This window comes from Episyrphus balteatus, chromosome 1, assembly GCF_945859705.1.
Source record: "Episyrphus balteatus chromosome 1, idEpiBalt1.1, whole genome shotgun sequence".
In the NCBI taxonomy this organism is placed as follows: Eukaryota; Metazoa; Arthropoda; class Insecta; order Diptera; family Syrphidae; genus Episyrphus; species Episyrphus balteatus.
In genome coordinates, this window is record NC_079134.1 from 139,082,620 (window position 1) to 139,104,989 (window position 22,370).

The following is a 22,370-nucleotide window of genomic DNA, read 5'->3' on the forward strand; positions in this document are numbered from 1 at the left end:
AACGTGCGGAAGATATTACCTTATTTTGGGTAATATGATTTCCAATTACATATACCTAGTTAAAAATTTCCATCTAAAAAAAATACTAAAAAATATCAATAATTGCAAATGGCGATAATTGTGACTAGCGAATAAACTTAAAAAAAAAACAATATGTGATTTTGAAGCAGTAGATAACTACAGGGCGTGAATTCTATGAAAAAAAATGTTCAAAACCTTAAAATTTGTATGTACATATTTTTAGATCAACTATTTTTTCCACAAGATCTTAAGGAATAAAAAAACTATGGTTGTCTGTTAATTCAGTTTATGGACGATAAGCTAACGTGGTAACGAAATAAGATAACAGGTTGCGTTCTTTTGTTAAAAAAAATTATCTAAAAATTATTTATTTGTCATTTTTCTTTTTTTTTTTATAAGATAATAGTCCTTATAGTAAAGTAATTAAGCTTAATATTAAGACCTTTCATATTTATATCTGTATGTTTTGTAGAAAAAACGATTACTTTTTGAATCCAATAAAAAATCAATGTTTATAAGAAAAGGTTAAAAAAAAATTACACAATTGAATAGTTTTCCTAAAGAATTTTTACAATGCGCAAAAAGTATAAAAATAATTTATTGAAAACAGTCATTTTTGATGAAAAAAACTAAGATTGCTTTCTTATATTTTTTAGACGAATCTAACACCATTAAATTATTTTTTTTTTTTTTCTATGACAACTTATAATAATTTTTAGATTTTTATTATCTGAAAGCTAATTGTTTCAGCTCAAAATATTTATACAGATCATGTCCAAACGACTTTTACAATAAGAGCTAGAATTTTTTTTAACTCAATATATTTTCATCAAAAAAAAGCAAAAAAAAAAACATATATTGTTTTTCAAAAATTTCACATTTCAAAAACATCCGTAATAGACCCCTAATCTTTTTTTTTTCATTATCTTTTGAATGATGGCATTTTTCAAATTATCAAAAAAAATGTCCCCTGCCAATAATCACTAATTCGTCAAAAGTCTACAAAAGTGTTTTAGTTTAAAATTTTTTTTTTTAATTTTTTCAATTGTTAGTCCAATAAATACATATTACGATAAAAAAAATCAACTTTTTACAACGTCGCGTTTAGAAAATAGCCATTTTTTTTCAATTTTGTTTAACCCCTATTTACCCTATTTAATGATAAGACTTTTAAAAATCCTTCATTATTGTTCGCTTTTAGGTTATAACCTTTTAAATAAGATTTTAATAGAAATTTTTGCCGCACTGCTAAAAATTTCATGTGAAACGGGATAAAATGGCGTCACTTTTTCGTAGATGCTGCCATGGTTCATGTCATGTTAGTGATAATAACTTTTGTGTTTGTGTACTTTTTTTTTTAACTTTCTGCTTCAAGACTCAAAAAAGAAAATCACAAACAAGAGTTCCATTCAATTTTTCAATTCTGATGTGCGCCCTTTACCATAACACAAATGACATTAAAAATACAAAATAATGGGGTTTTGAAAGAAGGCCGACCAGACCACTCTACATTCATTAGAGAGTGCCCTTATCAATGCAATAAATTTTCGTTGACATATTTTCCCCGTTTAACCTCAAAATTACTTAATATCACATTATTATTTGTCAGTTTGTTTTCGTGGACTTTTATTCCAACGGGGGGTAGATCAAGAGAGCATTAAAAAAAAAAAATCCACAACATAATGGCAATTATAATAAAATATAATAATATTTTCATGTTTAGCAGAGCGATGTAACGATATTTTTTAAAAAAAGAGGGAGATTTTTTTTTTTTAATGGAAATAACATTACAAAAAGGGATGGATATGAAAGTACTTTTGGGAGTTTTGCTTTTACTACTAATCCCTTAAGGCAAATCTCTAAAGAGTTTCATTAATAATAAAATGCTTTGACATTATTTTATAATCCCTTAAAATCATTCATTTTTATGGTATACCTTTGTTCAGTACCGTCAAATAGGAAGATATTAATTTTAATTATTGTTAAAAATGTAAAAAATGATCAATCAAAAGTGGATTTATACTCAAGAAATCATACTTCTCTTTTGAATTTTCTATTTAAGAACTGAGGGAGTTAAAAATCAAACCGTGTCGGTGTAAGTATCAAGTAAGTTTTAATTGTATTTTAACCTTTAGCCCGTTTTGAAAGTTCTTGAAATTTTAAAAACTATTTTACCTATTTTGATTTCAAATTTCAAGTCACAACATCATATTAAAATATGCAAAAAAAACATTCGGCAGACTAAAGAACTTTTTATTGTCAAAACATTTTTATTCCACAGATAACTTATTCCCTTGATTGTTTCATCTTGACTCGAGAAGGCATACAGCACAGCTGCCTAAAATCACAACTTTATTCCAATTTCAACAATCACAGGACTTTTTTTCCCTGGACAGATTATGTCATGTATTTCTTAATGCCGTAGCAAAAACTCCACAAAAAACAGGACTAGAAAAAATATAAAAAAGCATTTTAAAATGAAAAAAAAACTTAGACGTAGGTACATGAAAAGTCAAATCTCATGACTTGTCTAAGAGTGTTGTACAATTCTCATGTCGTGTTGAAGCAGGACCTTTAGAACACTTTTCAACACGATGTGTGTAAGGACTACTAGAACATGGTTTATTTTTGCTTCTATTGAATTTTTTGAAGACATGTTCATAATCCAGTCATCGTTTATTCCCAATGGAGGTGGCATAATTACATAGGTTTTCTGAAAAGTTTTTTTTACCGCCGAAACTTTGAATATTTAAAAGTTTATACTTGCGATATTAATGTGTAGTTGTTGTAGGAAATGAAAAATATGTTTGTATACGATGTTATTGGTATAGAATGTTTTCGGTTTCTTTTTTCAAACTCCTAACTTTTTTTGTAAAGTTCGCAATGTGTTCGTCATATTAAGGGTAGCCAAGTCCAAGTTATCCTTTTGGTATAATATACAAAAAACTGGATAAGATTTATTTTTTTTACTTGAAGAGCTTAAAAACTAAATTTTCTATAGTAGATTGTTTTACAAAATTTTGAACAAAATCAATTTGACATCCTTAAAATTAGTTACCGTCATGAAACTTGATATAAAGCTTTCATTTCCAAAAACGACGTGGGATAAAAAAGACAGTACAAACAAAATTTATGACTGAGATGTTGAAACTACTAATAGAATTCAAAAGGCTTACAATTTTAATCCTTTTTATAGGTACAAAAAATGTTTTTATGATTAGGTATGTGAAAAAAATGGATAAAGATAAAATTCGTTTTTCAAAAGAAATAAAATCCACGACTGGGTCGCACGAACTTGTTCTTAGGATTCAAGTTGGTAAAATTTTTAAGAGTATTTATATAAAAACCTAGAAAATTAATTAAAAAACAAAGCGTTTTTCAAAGGAAGAAACAACATATAAAATCAAATTGAGCCTAAAAACAAGATAGATAGACCAGGGTCGATAATTTTTGAAACCAAAAAAAAAATCATAGTAGAATGAAACCAATTGGAAAAGGAGGTGAATATGATGAAAATTAAAGGAAAAATAAATTAAATCATGTAACACTGATAAATCTTACGTTTTTTGAGTAATTAAAGTGTAAATTTGAATAAATAGGCCAAAATTGTAAACAATGATACAAAATTTTTTTCGAATACAAGCTTTTTTCATTTTTTGAATTTTACTAGAACACGTTCTATAGTACACTAATGTAAATTTTTTCACACCATCAGAAAATAGACATTTTAACGAACGAAATGCCCACCGACTTTTTGAAAAAAGCTAATATTTTGATATGTGAATTTTCGATTGAAAATTAGGGTGTTTTTTTGGTATTAAGTCAAAATAAGGTGAACAAATTAATATTTTAAATCAAATAAATTACAGTGTAGGTAGTTTTTTTTTTAATAATTTTTTATAAATCATTTTCTGATGAAAAAAAAAATTAAATAAAATTTGGAGGTCAATCTTCATCTAAAACGAAAATTTCAAAATAATTCAATATTACGAGGTTTTCGAAATTTGATTTTTCAAACAAAAATTTTCAAAATTTTTTGAAAATCCAAAAATTAAATTTTTCATAATGTTATTTTTGGTTTAACTATATAATATTTTTTTAAATAATTTCGTTGAAATCAAATCAAGTTTCAGAAAAAATCGGATTAAAAAAAAAAAAACGGTTCTATGGCAGGTACCGTTAATAATGATTTTGAAAAAAACAATCTCACTTAAAGACAGATAGATCTTGTATTAAAACTTATATTTGAATTTTTTAAACAAAATCGTTGGAACCGTTTTCAAGAAAGTTCAACTTTACTAAAATCGTTATATGACAAGTGCCGTTATTTTTGGTCAAAAGCAAAAACTTGAGCTAAAAAAAAGTATGTAATTTGATTTATGTTTTGAAAACGGGTCGATTGATTTTCTTTAAACTTTTTTTCTATGTGTCGATACAGTTTCAAACACTCAAAATGTTGGCATTTGCTTAAAAACTAAATTCATATTTTAAAAAATGTTAAGAAATTGAGTGACTTAATTATAAATTTTCAATTTAAAATAAGCTGACAGCCTGTTTTCATACCTTCAAGTTGTAAATATATTAAACACATGCACGCATAAGGAAATAATTTCCAAGAATTTTACTAATTAAAATGTATTGATTTAATGTTTTCCAAGAAAAAGAAAGTATAAGGAAAAGTATAAATCCTTCTTAACTTCTTTAACTGAGTAGATATGTATTAATTTTTCGCTTTAATCTTTATTATTTTATTAAATGCTTTCGAAATGCCTTAAAGGATCTACTTTTGTACAAAAGTACATAAAACAATTTCTTAGCTTTTAAATAACTTCTTCCACTGAATTAACTTTGAGAACATAAAATAATAAAAGAAAAAAAAAATATCACGACATTTATGAACTTAGCTGAATTGTGGAGTAATTCATTTTGAAACATTAAATCTCTTCCTTTCTTTCTTAAAGATAAACAACGAAGTAATTTTTGACTTCTTTGTGGATGTGGATTTTCTAAGAAAATAGTTTAATAAATGCCTTTAAGTCTAAAAATTGTTATAAAAGTGAAGTAATTTTTTGAAACAAACTTGTATAATATTTTTTAGCTTGAAGCCTTTTATGTTGGTTTTTCTTATCCTTTTTAACATCACAAAAGTTCCACTGAATTATTATTTGAACTTCTATTCTAAGAAGATTTATTTATTTGATTCTTCTCTCACACTCCTTTTTTCTCAATACTAATCGTACTCTTGGGGATTATTTTCATCATTATTTATCTGGGTTCGAAACTATTTATCAAAATTATAACACCCTATGGCATAGGGTAGAGCGAGAGCATGTTCGTACAACCCAACAACGAACAACCAGTACAAAAATGTGGTGATTAAACTTGATGTCACAATAATGCTCGTAAGAATTTTTGTTTTAGTTCAAAAATAACAGCAAAAACCCAACAAGAAATTCCATGTATAACTCGTATCTATGCGGAAGGAGTACGTGATGTTCCAGCCCCCAATAGCACCTCTTTTAGATAGCATGGTAGGTTATATCTTGAAAGAAGAAAGTGCTTTTTTTTTGCTTGATATGCTCGCACTTGGTTACCCTGCTTTTGCTAAGTTATTCGAGTCGATGTTGTTGTTTTTTGTTGTTGTTGTTGTCAGGCTGGTAGATTTATTAATGGACTTACTTGAAGTACTTGAATCCTAAAGTTAGTCTTTTCTCTCGAACACAACATTACACATCCTCGTGTACTTACATGAACATGAACCATAGATAAACATTAAATAATGTCATGGAGATGAAGCATGTCATTGTATAAAAAAAAAAAAAGATTGCGTATATAGAGCCTCACATCGTCATATCGGAAGGAAGAAAGGATGGAAGCGAGGCATCAAGTTTTTATTTTTTATGGCCTTTTTCTTTCATATCAGAAAAGTCATAATCTCACGGTAGGATGGTTCTTCTATGATCCCATTTGCGTTGTCGTCGAGCACCTTACCTTCTCAATCGTCGAAGTGTAAAATATAGTTAAAGTTCATATATATACACTCTTCTTCTTGAATTATGTTGTGTGTGTAAACGTGCCTATGCCTATATTAAATTAATGGAAGGTGAGTATATTTAAGGACCATTTTACCCGCACTGAGAAATTACACCGTTTCGGTGTCGCTGATTTTTTAAAGAAAATTTTATGAAGCCATTTTGAACATTGAGTGTGTTGCCGGAAACCATGAAGAATAAATTGTTTGTAATTTTTTTTTTCTTCATTTTTTTTTTTTCGGAGGGTTAGGGTTTAGAAGAAAAGGTTTTAAAGAGTTTTTTTTTGTTTTTTTGGGTTGAGGGTTATCAAAATATTTTATTTAAGGTTCACCTGCCATGAGCTTAAGAAGATAAAAAAAACACTGATCCCAGTGAAAAAAATCTTAAAATATCTGTACTTAAAAAATTAATAATTTATTTCTGAAGAAGTTTAGGTAAAACTTGTAAGACCTTTTACAGAAAATCCGTATTCTACTATCAAGATAAGATGAATCATACGGTTAAAGTTGTCTGGAAAATTAGAAAAAAAAAAAACAGCTATAAATTGGATTGGAATATTTTCTTGAAATATCAAGCTGCTCGAGGATCAATTCGGATTCAGCGACTTTAAGTCCTTAAAAACAAAACAAAACTTCTATTTATTGATTGCAAGGCAACAGAAATGGAATATTTCTTAGTTAATTCTTATCAAATTGAATTTGAAAATAAATTATTGTTTATATTAAAAGTAATTATGTTCCACTGCAGTGTAGATATATTTTTTGTCCAGATATCCAGATTTGGCAGGGCCGTCTTTAACTAGCCTGAGGCCCTTGGGCACACAAGAATTTGGGGCCCTTTTGGAAACTAAAATAAGTTGGCTAAAATGCAATGGCTGGTTAAAATCCAATATATCGTTCCATATAAAGTATGTACCTAGTGACAGGGGGGTCCCAATAATACGTACATTGGGTTTGAGACATCAATCTATGACACTGCGTATCCGTTATAAGTTTCAGTTTGAAAAATTGAAAAAGAAAGAGCTCAAACGGATTGATAGATTTGCTTTAAACTCGATACCTAAAAATGTAGTGATTTTCCATTGATTCAAAGTGGTTTCGATTGATTTTACGTTGTTTTTTTGGCTCAGTGTACAGACGATTTGTAGGTACGTGATTCTTTATCTTTTATTTTTGGACTTTTAAAAAAAGTTAAATTTTTGTTTTGAAATTCAATTTTTTTAAGTTACCTATTTAATGAATTTTATTTGTCAATCATAAAATACGAGAGCAATTCGCAATTCAAAGTGAAAAAATGTTTGGGGGTGCCAACTGCCAACCATTGAAGAATGTAGATAATGAAAGAGAATTTTTGTTTTCATTATAAATAAACGTGGCTATTAAAACAATAGTGGCGTAAGCCATAAAATTCAGTTTTGAGCCACGAGAGATCTTAGATCAGGGTTTTTGAAGTTATACTTCTTATGGGAGGGTGAGTATGAAAATTTACTTTTTGACAAGAATGTCAAAGGGATTATGACGCGATCACCCTGGGTAGCAGGGCTGTCGTTTCACCTTTAGAGTAGGCAGTACTTTAGTATTTAAAAATGCAGTACGCCGCAGTACGGCAAACATAAAACACACAACACGTTGCAAGTTACATGTTTCATGTGGCAAGTTGCATGTGGCAAGTTGTATGTGGCAAGTTGCATGTGGCAAGTTGCATGTGGCAAGTTGCGTGTGGCAAGTTGCATGTGGGAAGTTGCATGTGACAAGTTGCATGTGGTAGTTTCCATGTGGCAAGTTGCCAGGGTTGCAAAAAGCTCACATTTCAGCTCAGCTCACAGCTCAGCTCAAATTTGAGCTAGCTCACTTTTGAGCTAGGTACCATAGCTCAGCTCATTTGAGCTGAGCTGAAAGTGAGCTGAGCTGAAAGTGAGTGCCCCAACTTCCAACGCCTATATCTCGAAATTTTGAAGAAAATGAAAAAAAAAATGTTGATGCCAAAAGGTAGCGGGGACTCTAACCTACATTTGGGTACAACTCTCATCCCTGTAGGTCCACGCGTTCTCAAACCGGGAGAACTTAAAAGTAAAAAAAAAAGTAGGCACGATTCTGAATAAATAGGCATGATGTGGCGGTTTAACATGGAAGGCGATTTTTTAAAAATCTGATAATGTGCAAAGCGTAGGCCCATGACACAAGCTATCATTTGGCATCACTCCCAAAAATTGCTCTCAAGCGGTTTAGCTTCTAGGAGCGTTCAAAGATTCGGGGATTTTTCGAAAAAAAAATTTACCCCAACTTTCAAAGGCGATTTTCTCGGAATTTTGAAAAAAATCGAAAAACCGGATTATACCACTATCGGGTAGCTGAGAATATAAGCTTTCATATGGCACCACTCCCCTGTCTCTAGATCAAAGCGTTCAGCTCCCAGAAGTTTTTTCGCGCCCCCAACTTCCAACGCCAAAAGGTAGCGGGGATTCTAACCTACATTTGGGTACAACTCCCATCCCTGTAGGTCCACGCCTTCTCAAACCGGGAGAACTTAAAAGTAAAAAAAAAATAGGCACGATTCTGAAAAAAAAGGCATGATGTGGTGGTTTAACATGGAAGACGATTTTTTAAAAATCTGATAATGTGCAAAGCGTAGGCCCATGACACAAGCTATCATTTGGCATCACTCTCAAAAATTGCTCTCAAGCGGTTTAGCTTCCAGGAGCGTTCAAAGATTCAGGGATTTTTCGAAAAAAAAAAAAATTTACCCCAACTTTCAAACGCGATTTTCTCGGAATTTTGAAAAAAGTCGAAAAACCGGATTGTACCGGAATTTTTTTGTATGATAAAAAAAGAAATATTTTAGTAAAAAAATAGAAATATATTTACTATTAAAAAAACCAAGAAAAAAGATCATGTGTTAAAATAATTCCATTAATAACTAGAACCAAACATCTTAAGCTATGGTGTTTATAAAAGTTTAAAATATCTTCATATTTCATTATACTTTTCAAATAAAAATCAATGTATCCCCTCACCCATCACAGCTCAGCTCAGCTCACTTTACCTTAGCTCACCCAATAGCTCAGCTCAACCATCAGCTTAGCTCACTTTCAGCTCAGCTCAAATGAGGTGAGCTATGGTACATACCTCAAAAGTGAGCTAGCTCAAAATTTGAGCTGAGCTGTGAGCTGAGCTCAGCTAACTTTTGAGCTTTGTAGCAACCCTGCAAGTACCATATTGCTACTACTAGTGCTGAAGCACACACAATTCTCAAAAAATTACCATATCGTACATTTTATGCGCAATTCATTTACTTTCGTTAAACCGTACGTTCTGAACCGCACAACATGAGTAAATTTCACAAAATAAATTGAAAACTACATGGACGCAAGGATGATGAAAGAATTAATTTATTGTTCACTTGATAAAAATGTAAAAAAACTAAGTGTGGATTAATTACTTCATAATAGAAATTAAAAATATCAAATGAAATTCATTTACATATACTGAATGAGAAGTATAACTTCAGTCGCGTGTACATGTGTACACACACTCTTTTTTTAAAACAACGATTTTTTGAGTGCCATCTATTTTTGAGTGTAGCTATCAGCAAAAATCTATTTTTGTATTAAAAAAGATATATTAAGATACCAATTTTTTATGAAAAGATATTTAAAAAAAAAAAAAAAAAAAAAAACAAAAAATGCGGGTTACGCCACTATTGTTCTCATAGGTCATTAACCTAAAATAAGCTTTTAGTGAAGAAAAAAGATATTTTTCTTGTTTTTTTTTTAAATATTATTGTCTTATTTTTTGGAAAATTGAATTTGTGTTTGTTCGTTTGGATTTATAATTTTGTCCGCATACAACGCCACATAATTTGTTTTCATTTTGAAAACATATATTTTCCGTTTAGGTGTAGAAAAAACTTTTTTTAATTGTTTGGTTGCCATATGAAAACTACAAAAATGTTTTGCAAATAAATGTGTGACAGAAATTTTCGTTAATTCGGGCCCCCCCCCTGAAAATGGGGGCCCTGGTCACGGGCCCCATGTGCCCTTATGGTGAAGACGGCATTGAGATTTGGGGAACCTATATTGCAAAAAAAATCAAAATATCCCATTTACTATGTTTAACAAGCCCTAAAAAACCTATAAAGAAACGTTTTATTAGCTGTTTAATAAATTTTAAACTATCAAAAACCCATTTTGGGATTAGGTACTAAATAAATTTAATTTTTTTTTTTAATTTTTGATTTTATGTGTAGAATAATAATTTCTTAAGAATAGCATACCAAATTGGAAATTTTGGAAATGGGAAGATTAAAAACCAATATAGTTTTTTCTTTTTAATATTATAGCAAAATAGATAGCGGGAATCGAAAGAGCACCACGATTTTACCAAGATTTGATATATAACTAATTTTTTTCAAAATTATCGGTTAGAACCTTGTTGTTCTAAAGTTGCGAAGTCCCGAAAAAATTGGGATTTCGCTCAGTTAATTTTTACCAAATTGAACCCTAAAAAACTTAATAGGCTTAAAAATTTTTATATAAAAACGTTTTAGTAGCGGTAACATATTTTATTTTATACCATCAAAAAAACCATACTAAATAAATTATTACTTGCTCTATTGGGCAAGTATTGGTTTCGTGTCGAAAAAAAAATTGAGGTTTTAATCAAAACCAACATTACGATGATGGAGAATTCCGAAAAAGTGGGTCCCGCAATTCCGTCCGTGGGTCTGTGCGTCTGTGCGTCCATCTGTACACATTTCCACAGCCTAAACGGGTGGATGGATTTTCTTCAAATTTGGTACAGATGATTTTTATGGAATTGTGAAAGTTGGTTTTTTTTTTTTGTTTTTTTTTATATCTCGTTTAGAACGTATACCTCCCATACAAAAAAATACGATATTACGAATTTCTCGAAAACGGCTCTAACGATTTTGATTAAACTTTGTATACGTAATATTTAAAGCAGTGGCAATAAAACTGCATTTTTATTTTTCTCAAAAAAGTGAAATAACAAAAAAAAAAAAAATTTTTCATTTAACAAAATTTTGCCCTAAATGTCGGCTCTTCCCCAATATCAATTTTTTTAAAATTTAGATCCAGATTTTAAAATCTACAAGTAGACTAACATAAAAGTGCTTTGAACTGCAAGAGCAAGTACGTGCGACCCCAGTCGTGCATTTTATTTTTTTTTTTTGTAATTTTGTTTTTACTATTTTTTAACAATTTTTTTTTAAACGTTTGGAAATTTTGGAAATGGGAGGATTAAGAACCGATATAGTTTATTTTTTAAAAAGGTGTTATTTGGAGATGCAAAGGTAGGTTTTATAACTTCGGAGCAATGGATACATTGTACATTATTTGAGCGGTTTTTACAACCTAAATGTATACCTAAAAATTTAATAGAGAAGTTTGTTATGTAATTCAGAATTAAAAACACCCTAAAATTATGCAGAGCATAATTCCATTATTACAAAATTTATTTAAGCTTTAAAATCTAACTTTTCATTTTTCACGAAGAAACACCAATATTCATTTTGAATACACTCCTTTTTGGTTTTTGGTTATCATAACATTTGGAACACTTTCAACGTATGTAATTAACAGATGTTTCATTTTATTTACAAGGTGTTTCGCTACTAGTTGAAAATCTTCTCATTTCCCTAAAAAAATATTTTTTCACGTTAAAACAAAAATACTATCTCTCTATTTTTTATCTGTACGACTGATGTTTATAAGGATACCACTATTTTGATCGATTGTAGATAGTTAACACAACTGTAGTCAGGTATAGAGAACAAATTTTAGATCTTATATTTATTAATTCCTATAGTTCGATTTTTTTTAAAAGAAGCCTTTATTTGTCCAAGAGTCCACAATTGTTTTGTTTTATTTAATGGCAACCACCATAAAATTTAAGGACTTTCTACAAAAAAATTATATTTCCATTTGACATAATAAGTCAATCAAGAAATCCACTGGGAAATCTAATAAAGTTCAAACACAAGCTGCAACTAAATCCCATCCTAGGGGGTTTTAATCACGTTTGTTAAGGGTATAACTCCCTTAAGTTAAGTAATTCAATTAAATTAAAAATTCGTTTCTATGTGACCTTATCAAAATAATCTGTTATATGTAGGTACAATGTACATTAGGGTGTGTCACTTTTGTATAGCCGAAAAAAAGTACTCTAACTTTGCAATGTAATAGTGGTTTTATTAAGGTCTACGGTTTAATAATATGTAAAAAAAAAATCATAATATCGTTCGTCTTTGGCTCGCTCAAATCGGTTGAAGTTGTAAGGAAAAAAACGATTTTATATGAAAATATGTTTTTTTTGCTTCGCATATTATTTCGAAGCTTCTTTACTAAGTGTTCAATCACAACATATATAAGCTTAAAAGTTTTTTCTTATAAAGATATATATTTAATATAATTGTTTTCGTATTCAAACGGCACAATTAAAAAAAAAAAAACATATATTTCAAAAATCTCTAAAAATTCAAATTTCTTCGATTTCTTCCTATATTTTGAGCGAGTCAAAGATATTAATTAAAATGAAAATTGTAAACGCAGGATTTATTTTTGATAAGTAATGTAACTTTTTAAAGCTATTACATTTGGAAATTCCATACTTAAGCATTTTGACACGCCCTAATGTACATGCATATGTACATTATAATGTTAAAAAAAAGGAAACACTACGGTATTTTTTTTTCTTTACATACAGTTTGAAAAATATGAAAGTCAAACAGTTTTGAAACCGTGAAATTAGAACTTTTCATCTGGCGTTGTTCCTAAAAGGAAGTTAGTATTTTTATTGAATTGTCCTAGAATTGTTGAATTTCTGTATGCATTCGCTTTTGAAACCACCAAAAAGAAGTTAAAGAACAATAACTTAAAGGATATCAAGGTTTAACTAAACTCAAATGCTAATTAGGAAATCAATTATTTTCCAACTCGACTGCATTTTGAAAATGTTTAATTTATCCAACTTACATAAGAAATATTCCAGTAGGTACTAGTAGAAATTTACTATTTCACCAATAAAATCACTCCAAATTAAAAAAAAAAAACTCACTCCGAGTTTAACAATACAATCTTTAAGATATACTCCAGTCAAAGCGTCATTTGACCTTGCGATGAGAGGCACTGTCTGTTTTTATTTCATGGATCGATGGGGGTATATTTAAAAGGCTTAAACCCCATTTCTCACCACCTGATCATTCTTTTTAGCGGAGTTATTCACAAAAATGCATTTTTTGGGATATTTTACTTCTAAGCTAATATCTTTGCTCCAGATTATCGTAGACCAAAAAATAAACATACATTCTCTTCCTTATAATATTTTCTATCGTTGTATGTAATTTCATTGTATTTGAGTGAGTAAATATAAAATGGCAGCCATTTAAAGTCAAATTCTTGTTGTTAAAAAACACATTTTTGTCATTATTTCGAAAAAAGCTTATATTATGATTGACATTTTTCTAACCTATTTTGTAGTCCTGTTCATGTCCTGCATTTTACAGAAAAAATCAGCTCTTTATCACCAAAGATGGCCGAGCTATTGATAAATGAACGCATGCAAAACCGGTGCGAAAACACCCAAAAATATCGTTTTTTGGGAATAACTCGACTTCAGAATGTCCTACGGCAAAAAATAAAGCAATGAATTGTTCGTTACAACATTTTCTATCAATTTAGTGCACAATCTTTTTGTTGAAACAAATAAAAAATAAGTAATATTAAGTCAAAGTCGTTTTTTTGTTCAGCAAACTCTTGCCTTATTATTTTGCAAACGGTGCGAATATTGGCTAAGAAAATAAAATATTATTGTAGTCCTTTAAATTATCTACATTTAAAAAAAAAATTTAGCTTTCTACGACCCACGGGAGCCGAGTTATTATAATTTTAAGAAAGCATTAATCCGTACGAAAATTCAAAAAAATTTCCCTTGTTTATGATTCGAATACTAGTTCTCAGTGAGAGGGTTGTTTTCATTGTTTCTTGTTATAAGAGAATTTGTCTTATGTTTTTTCGTTGGTCATTTGAACCTTTTTTAAAAAATTAATTTCTCGGCTCGTGTGGGTCGTAGAGAGCTAATTTTTTTTTTAAATTGTAGATAATTTAAAGGACTACAATAATATTTTATTTTCTTAGCCAATACTCGCACCGTTTGCAAAATAATAAGGCAAGAGTTTGCTAAACAAAAAAACGACTTTGACTTAATATTACTTATTTTTTATTTGTTTCAACAAAAAGATTGTGCACTAAATTGATAGAAAATGTTGTAACGAACAATTCATTGCTTTATTTTTTGCCGTAGGACATTCTGAAGTCGAGTTATTCCCAAAAAACGATATTTTTGGGTGTTTTCGCACCGGTTTTGCATGCGTTCATTTATCAATAGCTCGGCCATCTTTGGTGATAAAGAGCTGATTTTTTCTGTAAAATGCAGGACATGAACAGGGCTACAAAATAGGTTAGAAAAATGTCAATCATAATATAAGCTTTTTTCGAAATAATGACAAAAATGTGTTTTTTAACAACAAGAATTTGACTTTAAATGGCTGCCATTTTATATTTACTCACTCAAATACAATGAAATTACATACAACGATAGAAAATATTATAAGGAAGAGAATGTATGTTTATTTTTTGGTCTGCGATAATCTGGAGCAAAGATATTAGCTTAGAAGTAAAATATCCCAAAAAATGCATTTTTGTGAATAACTCCGCTAAAAAGAATGATCAGGTGGTGAGAAATTGGGTTTAAGTCTTTTAAATATACCCCCATCGATCCATGAAATAAAAACAGACAGTGCCTCTCATCGCAAGGTGAGGCCCTTTTTTCCGACGCTTTGACTGGAGTAATATTAAAAAAAAAAAAAAAACCATAACAAAACCAATTATAAAACTAAGAAAAGGACCGTATAAGTAAAAATGTTTGGTTTAATTTGTTATCGATAATCGAAAAACTGTCATTTCTTTTTATTATATAGAGAACCTTTTTATCCTCTCAAACAAAACAAAACAAAAAAAAAAATGTGATTATTTTCGTGATTTCAAGAAACCTTCTTATTATTTTGTAAAAAAAAAATTCTTAATAAATTGAGTTCTTTTATCTAAAGGCTAATTTACCGTACATAATATCTTTTTGGTTAAATCTTTTTCTTAACCATTCTTTCATTCACAAGTTTTTTTTTTTTTTAACATAAAAAATAAAACTAAGTATAGAGATGAATTTGAAAGCCACAAAAAATGTTTTATATTCCTTTTTTTCTTCTGTATTTTATTTTTTTGATTAAGACTTTTGTTTTGTTCGTATAAGGATTCCATTTAAATGAATGTCGTTAAAGATATAACCAAAAAAAAGCAAACAAAAAAAAACAATAAATTTTACGTCCCCTAGGCAGTGTTTTATTATTATTTATACGTTAAAAGGAATATCAAGAACAACAACAAAAAATGAAAAATCTGGGTTGTTGCCCATAAACAAAAATACAAAATTTATATTATATAACTTTGCTCGCTCTCTCTTCTGGTTTACTTAAGCCAAGCCCGTGGTCGTTGTTGTGTGGCGGCGCTGTAAAATACCAGGACCAAACCATCAAAGATGAATGCAATAGCAACAGCCATTGCCACAAATTCAATGTAATTCCCGATAACAATACAAAAAAAAAAAAAAATCACAACCATTCAAGAATTAACCTAATTACAAGCTATATTGTATTCTTCAAATGGAAAATTGTATTAAAAATTATACCTACCTACTGACTGGGGAGGTGTACTCTTGGGTTGGGGAAAAAAGGGCTTTCATATTATAATATCATAAAATTCAGTTTTTACTCTTCTTGATGATGGTTGCAGCCAGCCAGGACGGAAACAGGAAAAAGGGTATAACTTTTCCACAACCAAACCAAACCAAACCAACGAACCAACCATCAGCAACCAAAGTCTTTAACCAAGAGCACCAGCACCATCACCATTCACCATGGGGCTATTTGTTATTTGCTCTTTGGGGACAATTTCCTGTCTATGTAACATCTGGGCTCCTATAAGTAACAAAATGCTTTATAAAATATCCTGGGGAGGTTTGTTTTACTATATTTTGCGTTACACGAGAAGTAATGTTACACAAAAAAAGGAAATAAGCGATACTATAGAAAGCTACTTTAATAAATTTATTCTCACCATCACCAGCAGAGTGGAACAAGGATATTTTTTGAACATTTGGAATTTAAGCTCTCCTTTTGATGGGAGAAAGGATGCGTTAACGTGTTGAGTGATAAAAAAGTGTGTGTGTGTTAATTAAATAACGTTTAGTGCTAATCAAAAGTCCTCAATGACACACACATGCAAAAAATTATGCCATTCAAGACAACAATTTGACTGATGGCGATGGTTGATGGTGAAATGACGTTAGTGGCGGAGGAAGGTTATAGTGATTTTGATTCAATTGTATATGTATTATAACACACCCATTAAAACATCCATACACACACCTGGCTTTTCCTCGCAACTAATTAATTAGAGAAAATTTCCCATCCATCGCCATTGTAGGTATGAGTATGAGTGAACATGTTGTGTTTATGGCATATATTTATAGTTGAAGTTCCCATACATTAAGCTGATTATTACGAAGGCCGGCCGCATTGGTGATGTGATGGCTGCTGGCTGGTTTAGGCTTGCCTAACACCATTTTGAAGTGCGGGAGGGGGAGGAGTGAAATTACACATTTGTGGTGGTCAGTGATTTATAATTTATGATAAATAGAGGTCAACATCAGAGTGAAATGCCAAATCAACTTGTTTTGACAGTAGGAAATCAAAACATCTTATTCAACTCGTTAAACATGCAAAACACCGTTTCAAGAATGTCAAAATAAAATGAATAAATAAATAAATAAATGGTAACATAATATCTTGTAGGTTTGTATTTATCTTCCCCCAAAGGAGAGGTCCATGAAGTATTATGTTTTTTTTTTTTATGTTCGCAATAAATTATATACATAATATTTGAATAAATAATTGAGATAACCGTTTGGTTTTGTGTTTAATTTATGTTTAACCATGAATGAAAGGGTGGGTTCAGGAATACCTCGCATATGAAAGGTAGATGAGATTATCCAATCTCAATTTAAGTCTATGTATTTAAGTACAACCAAACCAGGTTATTCCATCTCTGTTAGAAACAAATTTTTTAGATAAAAAAAGTGGAGTGTGAGTGAGAAGAAAGTTATGAACGTAGACTCACCTACTATTATAAGTATTGGTCTTCTAAATGGTCTTATTTCTTAAAATGGTGAAACGGCTGGCAGCAACTTCTCCTTTGAAGCTTAAAGCTATCCAATCTTTAAATTTGTTTCCAATTTGATGGTATTCTCCATTATCGAAATGTTATGCCTGACTATAATAATATCGAGTTCGATTTTTTTACGAATCCTGAACGACTGAACTAAACTATTACACTGTTTTTGAATTACTGAATTTAATAATTGAGGACCATTAAAAACAAAATATTAATCGGCACATAAAAACATAATTTCAATAAAATTGATTAATCCATTTTCATTTTTTTTTTCATACTTCTTACAAATTGATTTTTTTTAATCCAAAAATAATTTTTTTAAAGTTTTTCTTCATTTTTAACATTTTTGTACAAAAATTTTGATTGAAATCGATCAGAAATAACATCAAGAAAATGACTGACGGTCAAACAAATATTTTTTTTTTGTAAAATGTAAAAAAAAAAAAATTAAAAAAGTTTTTGAAAACAAAATTTTAAAAATAAAATTTTTTTTAACTTCGATTTTTTTCTTTTTTTTTTATTTTTTTTTTCTCGACACTAAAAAAAATCTTAAATTTCCAATAGATATTTAAGATAAATACACTTTGAACTACAAGAGCAAGTTCGTGCGACCCAGTCGTGCATTTCATATTTTAATCCAACAATAATTTTTTGAAGTTTTTCTTCATTTTTAACATTTTTGTATAAAAATTAATTAATTGAACTCCGAAAAATTGATATACATAGGTATCGGTTCAAATAGTGGTAATTATAAAAGAACATCAATAACCTTAGTTTTAGAGATATGTAAGTTATTTGTTTTATTAAATAAAAATGTATCGTTTCAGAATTTTTTTTGTTTGAGTTCTGAAACCACATAATTTTAACATTGTTTTTGTATGTTTTATTTTTCGTTTTTTTGTATCGTAGATTGGATTAGTTATAATAGTTTATTTATATTATATGTATATATATATAATAACACTGGTTGGCAACGGATATAGAGCAAGAACCAAACCCGACTTTTCGAGATTAATTTTGTCTGCTGAGTCCGAATCTAAAGTCAAAATTTCACTGGCACGTCACGTTTTTTAAATAATTGAATATTAATAGGTCAAAAAAGCGTTTTTTTTGGTACATTTGACATCGAATTACATCACCGTTAATTTTTTGTTTTGTAAAACTACTTATGCAATCTTAAAACGCCATATTAACACGTCCTAAAGGTATTTATATTATATTTCAAAATTATTTTTTCTCAAAGATATTGAAAAAAGAAATTTATGATAGATATCTCAAAATCTTGATTATTTTTTTCAAAGTAATGAATGGTTTTTTGAATCAAATTCCATCTTGCGTCTTCTGATTTGGACTTATAAAGAGCAACATATTACTGAAAATATATATTTTTGACTAAACATAAAAAAAACTCAATTAAAAATTAGTTTTTGAAGCTTTATAGCGAAAATAGTGATGAGTATAGCTCAAAAACTAGACGTGATAAAAAAAATCTGTAAACAGTTTTGAATTCAGCACACTAAAGTCAATCAAAATCAACTTATAAAGTTCTTGCTCCCGACTTTTTTTAGTTTTTTGCCGACCAGTGTAATCTATTATATATATTAAAGTTTGGTTTTGTGTACGTTCGCTAACCGGCCACACCGACTGACTTATTTTCTTAATTTTTTTTTTAATCAAAGAGGCATAAGAGGAGAAGGTTTAAGGCAAAAAAAATTTGAGATTTTATAGGGTAAATAGGGGTAGCAAGACATTGAAAAAAGAGGCTATTTTCTAAACGGTAAGTCGTAAAGAGTTGACTTTTTTTTTTTAAATGATAGACAAATTTATTCAATAGTTAAAAAAGGTATTGAAAAATTTCAAAACCAAGTCTGCCCATAATCTCGTAAAGGCCCTAACTACACTTTTCTTAGTTCTGAGTTATAGAGGGAAATAGTAAATGTAATATCGCAAATTTCATATAAAAATGAAAAAAATCAAAAGTTCATTTTCAATTTTCGGACGTATTTGAAGACTTAGGCTAAAAAAATAAATGACGATAAATCAGAGACAATGCCCTAACTCCAAATATGCAAAAAATTTTGTAGTTAGGGCCTTTACGAAATTATGGGCAGAAGTTGTGAAGGTTTTTTTGCAGTCATAGACCTTCGACAAAAGACTAATAACAGGTACGCAAAATTTTGCACAGAAATTTGAGTTACACCATGAGAAAGATATTTAAAAAAAAAATTAGGGGTCTAAAACGGATTTTTTTCATATTCCCTGTATTTTGAAATAAAAATTTTTGAAAAACAACCTAATTTTTAGATACATTTTTGAGTAGTCTTTTATTTTTTTGGAATTTTTAAAAGTCTGCAAAAAATCTCAAATTTATAGGAAATATAGGTTTTAATCATGCGCATGCTCAAGTAGCACAAAAGTCTAAGATACACCAAAATATTTGGTGTATTTTTTGCACTTTCGTGATATGCATTTTGAATATAAAAAATACACCATTTTCTCGTATAAAATAAACTCCGGTGGTTAAAAAAATATACCGATTTTGGTGTATAAATGGCACTAGTGGTATATTAAATGATCTGTTTTTGGTGAAAATTATCCCTTTGAAATTGAAAAATACACAATAAATCTATGGATAAAATACACCATTTAAATTATTCTGATTTAAAATTTGAACCAAAGTTTATTTTTTATCTCAAACAGTTTGATGAATTCTAATTCACACCATTTCTTATGAAATAAATGAAAATGAATTTTTATTCACTTTCATAATATTGCCATAAGAAACCAATGGTTAAATATGATTTTGTTTGCCAAATTTTAAAACGAAACACATTCTATCTACTAATTTTAGATGCTACCCCCTCTAAAAATCGAGCGCCTCAAAAATGTCAGTGAATTAATGATTTTTTTTTTCGATTTTAAGAATCCATTTTTCAAAAATTATAATTTTTGTGTTGTTTTACATTTTTTTAAGAAAAGTTATTTTATAATGAATCGAAAAAACTAAGAATGCGGGACTATTAGGTCGATAAATATACTATTTTAATAAAATAATTAATCGATGTCTTCTATTTTTAAATGGCCTCCAATGAAAAATATGGCGTCTCCCACATATGCATTTTGGTGAATTTTATGTCCACAGGGTGTGCTTCCTACAACAAACAGAGTGTACAAAATAAACCGTTTTGGTTGATTTCAGAATCAAATAATTTTATGCACCATTAATGGTATATTATAAAAACAACTGAATATCGGTGTATTTTTTGCACGGAATCTTAAAACAATGTTGAAATTTTGTACAGAAAAGACAGTGGTATAATTTTTTACCACTAATTTTGAGAAATACACCATATTTTTTCAATTTTCTCAATTTTACACCAAAATTAATGAATTTACACCAATTTATACACAAGTGTGCTACTTGAGTGCATGTACAAACTTTTGAATTAACGGGAAAAACAAGTTTTTTTGTCCCAAGTTTTTTGGCCGTTTTCAACAAAGGCCATATTTTACATAGGCCACTTTTGCTAAAAGTTTAAAAGTGAATAATTTTAAACTCATTTTACGAACTTTTCAAGTTTTGATTCCCTTTTTCATTTAAAATGTTAACTAATTATAGAGTCGAAAATTAAAAATAAATACAAAAAATGGCGGAACGAAGTCCGCCGGGTCAGCTAGTTAATTATATAATTTATTATATTTATACCTAATTTATATAATTTTTTTTTTTTTATTTATTTCCCACATACTCTAAACTTTACTTATAGTGCTTTGTATTCTACCTGAGTTTTTTTTTACCAGAAGTAGAAAAGAAGACAGCACTAAAATCTATTTTTTTTTTCTCAACTTTTTCATGTTGTTGGCTAAAATAAGGTGTCAAAGGAATACTTGCCAAAAAAAAAAACTCTTTAATCCTTGTAGCACTATACAACAATTTAAATCACTTCAAGTCCCAAAAGCGACGACTACGAGGACATCAGAATCAGTACGTGTCACACTCTATACATTTTCGTGTTAATGTTATTACGGTTTTGGTGTTCTTACTTTTTTTTTTTTTTTAAATACGTTGTCCGTATAAGAGAAAGAAAAGAAAATTAGTTTAGTTATTGTTTTGGGTGCTCTCCAAAGTATCTGCGAGTTGGAAAATTTCCTTCCAGGCATATGTTGTTGTGTGTGATGGAGGAAAAATGCAAATTTTATGCAGGATTCTTTGTTTCTTTTTTTTTATATTTAAAATCTAACTTTTGGTTATTGTCATATAACATAAATGTGAAGTTGTTTTTTTTTTCTTACTAAAAAGTAGAAACACACAAAAAAGAAAAACAAAATGATGTCATTTTAGAATGATAATTGAGGAAATAGTAGTTTCCTTGAGCTTGGGGATCATATACCTTGTCATAGAATAATGAGGTGAAAACTTCTTTGCGAATGAACATAAGTTTTTAAACTTAAAATGAAGAAACTTGGCAAAGTAGGTATTCCACATTTTATTTTGAAATGACTTCGTTTTCTGTGTGGATTTTGAATAATCGTCAAAATGTAGGCATACATTAGATACATAAGAGACATCTCGCAATAGCCAAGTTTTTTATTTCCAATTTAATTTTATCTCAAAGTGCAGGTACAATTCGCTTTTAAATGAAATTTTGAAAACCACCACAGTTTATGGTTTTTAATATTTCATATCACTTCAAAAAATGTAATTTCATATCAACCAAATCGAATTCCAACAATAATAATAAATAAATCAAAAGCTGGTTCTGCACAATACACAAATTATCGAGTAGGTAAGGTAGATATCTACACTGAAGGTTATTCGTTTAGGAATCCTGTTTTACTAAAGGATTATGATGTGTAATTAATTGATTCAAAAAGTTCACGAGATTATTGATGAAATATGAGAAGTGGTAGCAATTATAAATGCTAGCAATTATAAATGGAGGAACAATGAAATTTCAATTTTAAAAAATTGAGGAAAATTGTTTTGGTTCAGATCAATATGTAAAATAATAACA

The 22,370-nt window shown here is 29.3% G+C and overlaps 1 protein-coding gene across 3 annotated transcripts in view; it reads right to left on the reverse strand.

The window, feature by feature from the left end:
* The window catches only part of LOC129906131 (5-hydroxytryptamine receptor 2A-like), a 267,437-nt gene that overhangs the window by 86,432 nt on the left and 158,635 nt on the right, over nt 1–22,370 (reverse strand). The window lies entirely within an intron of this gene.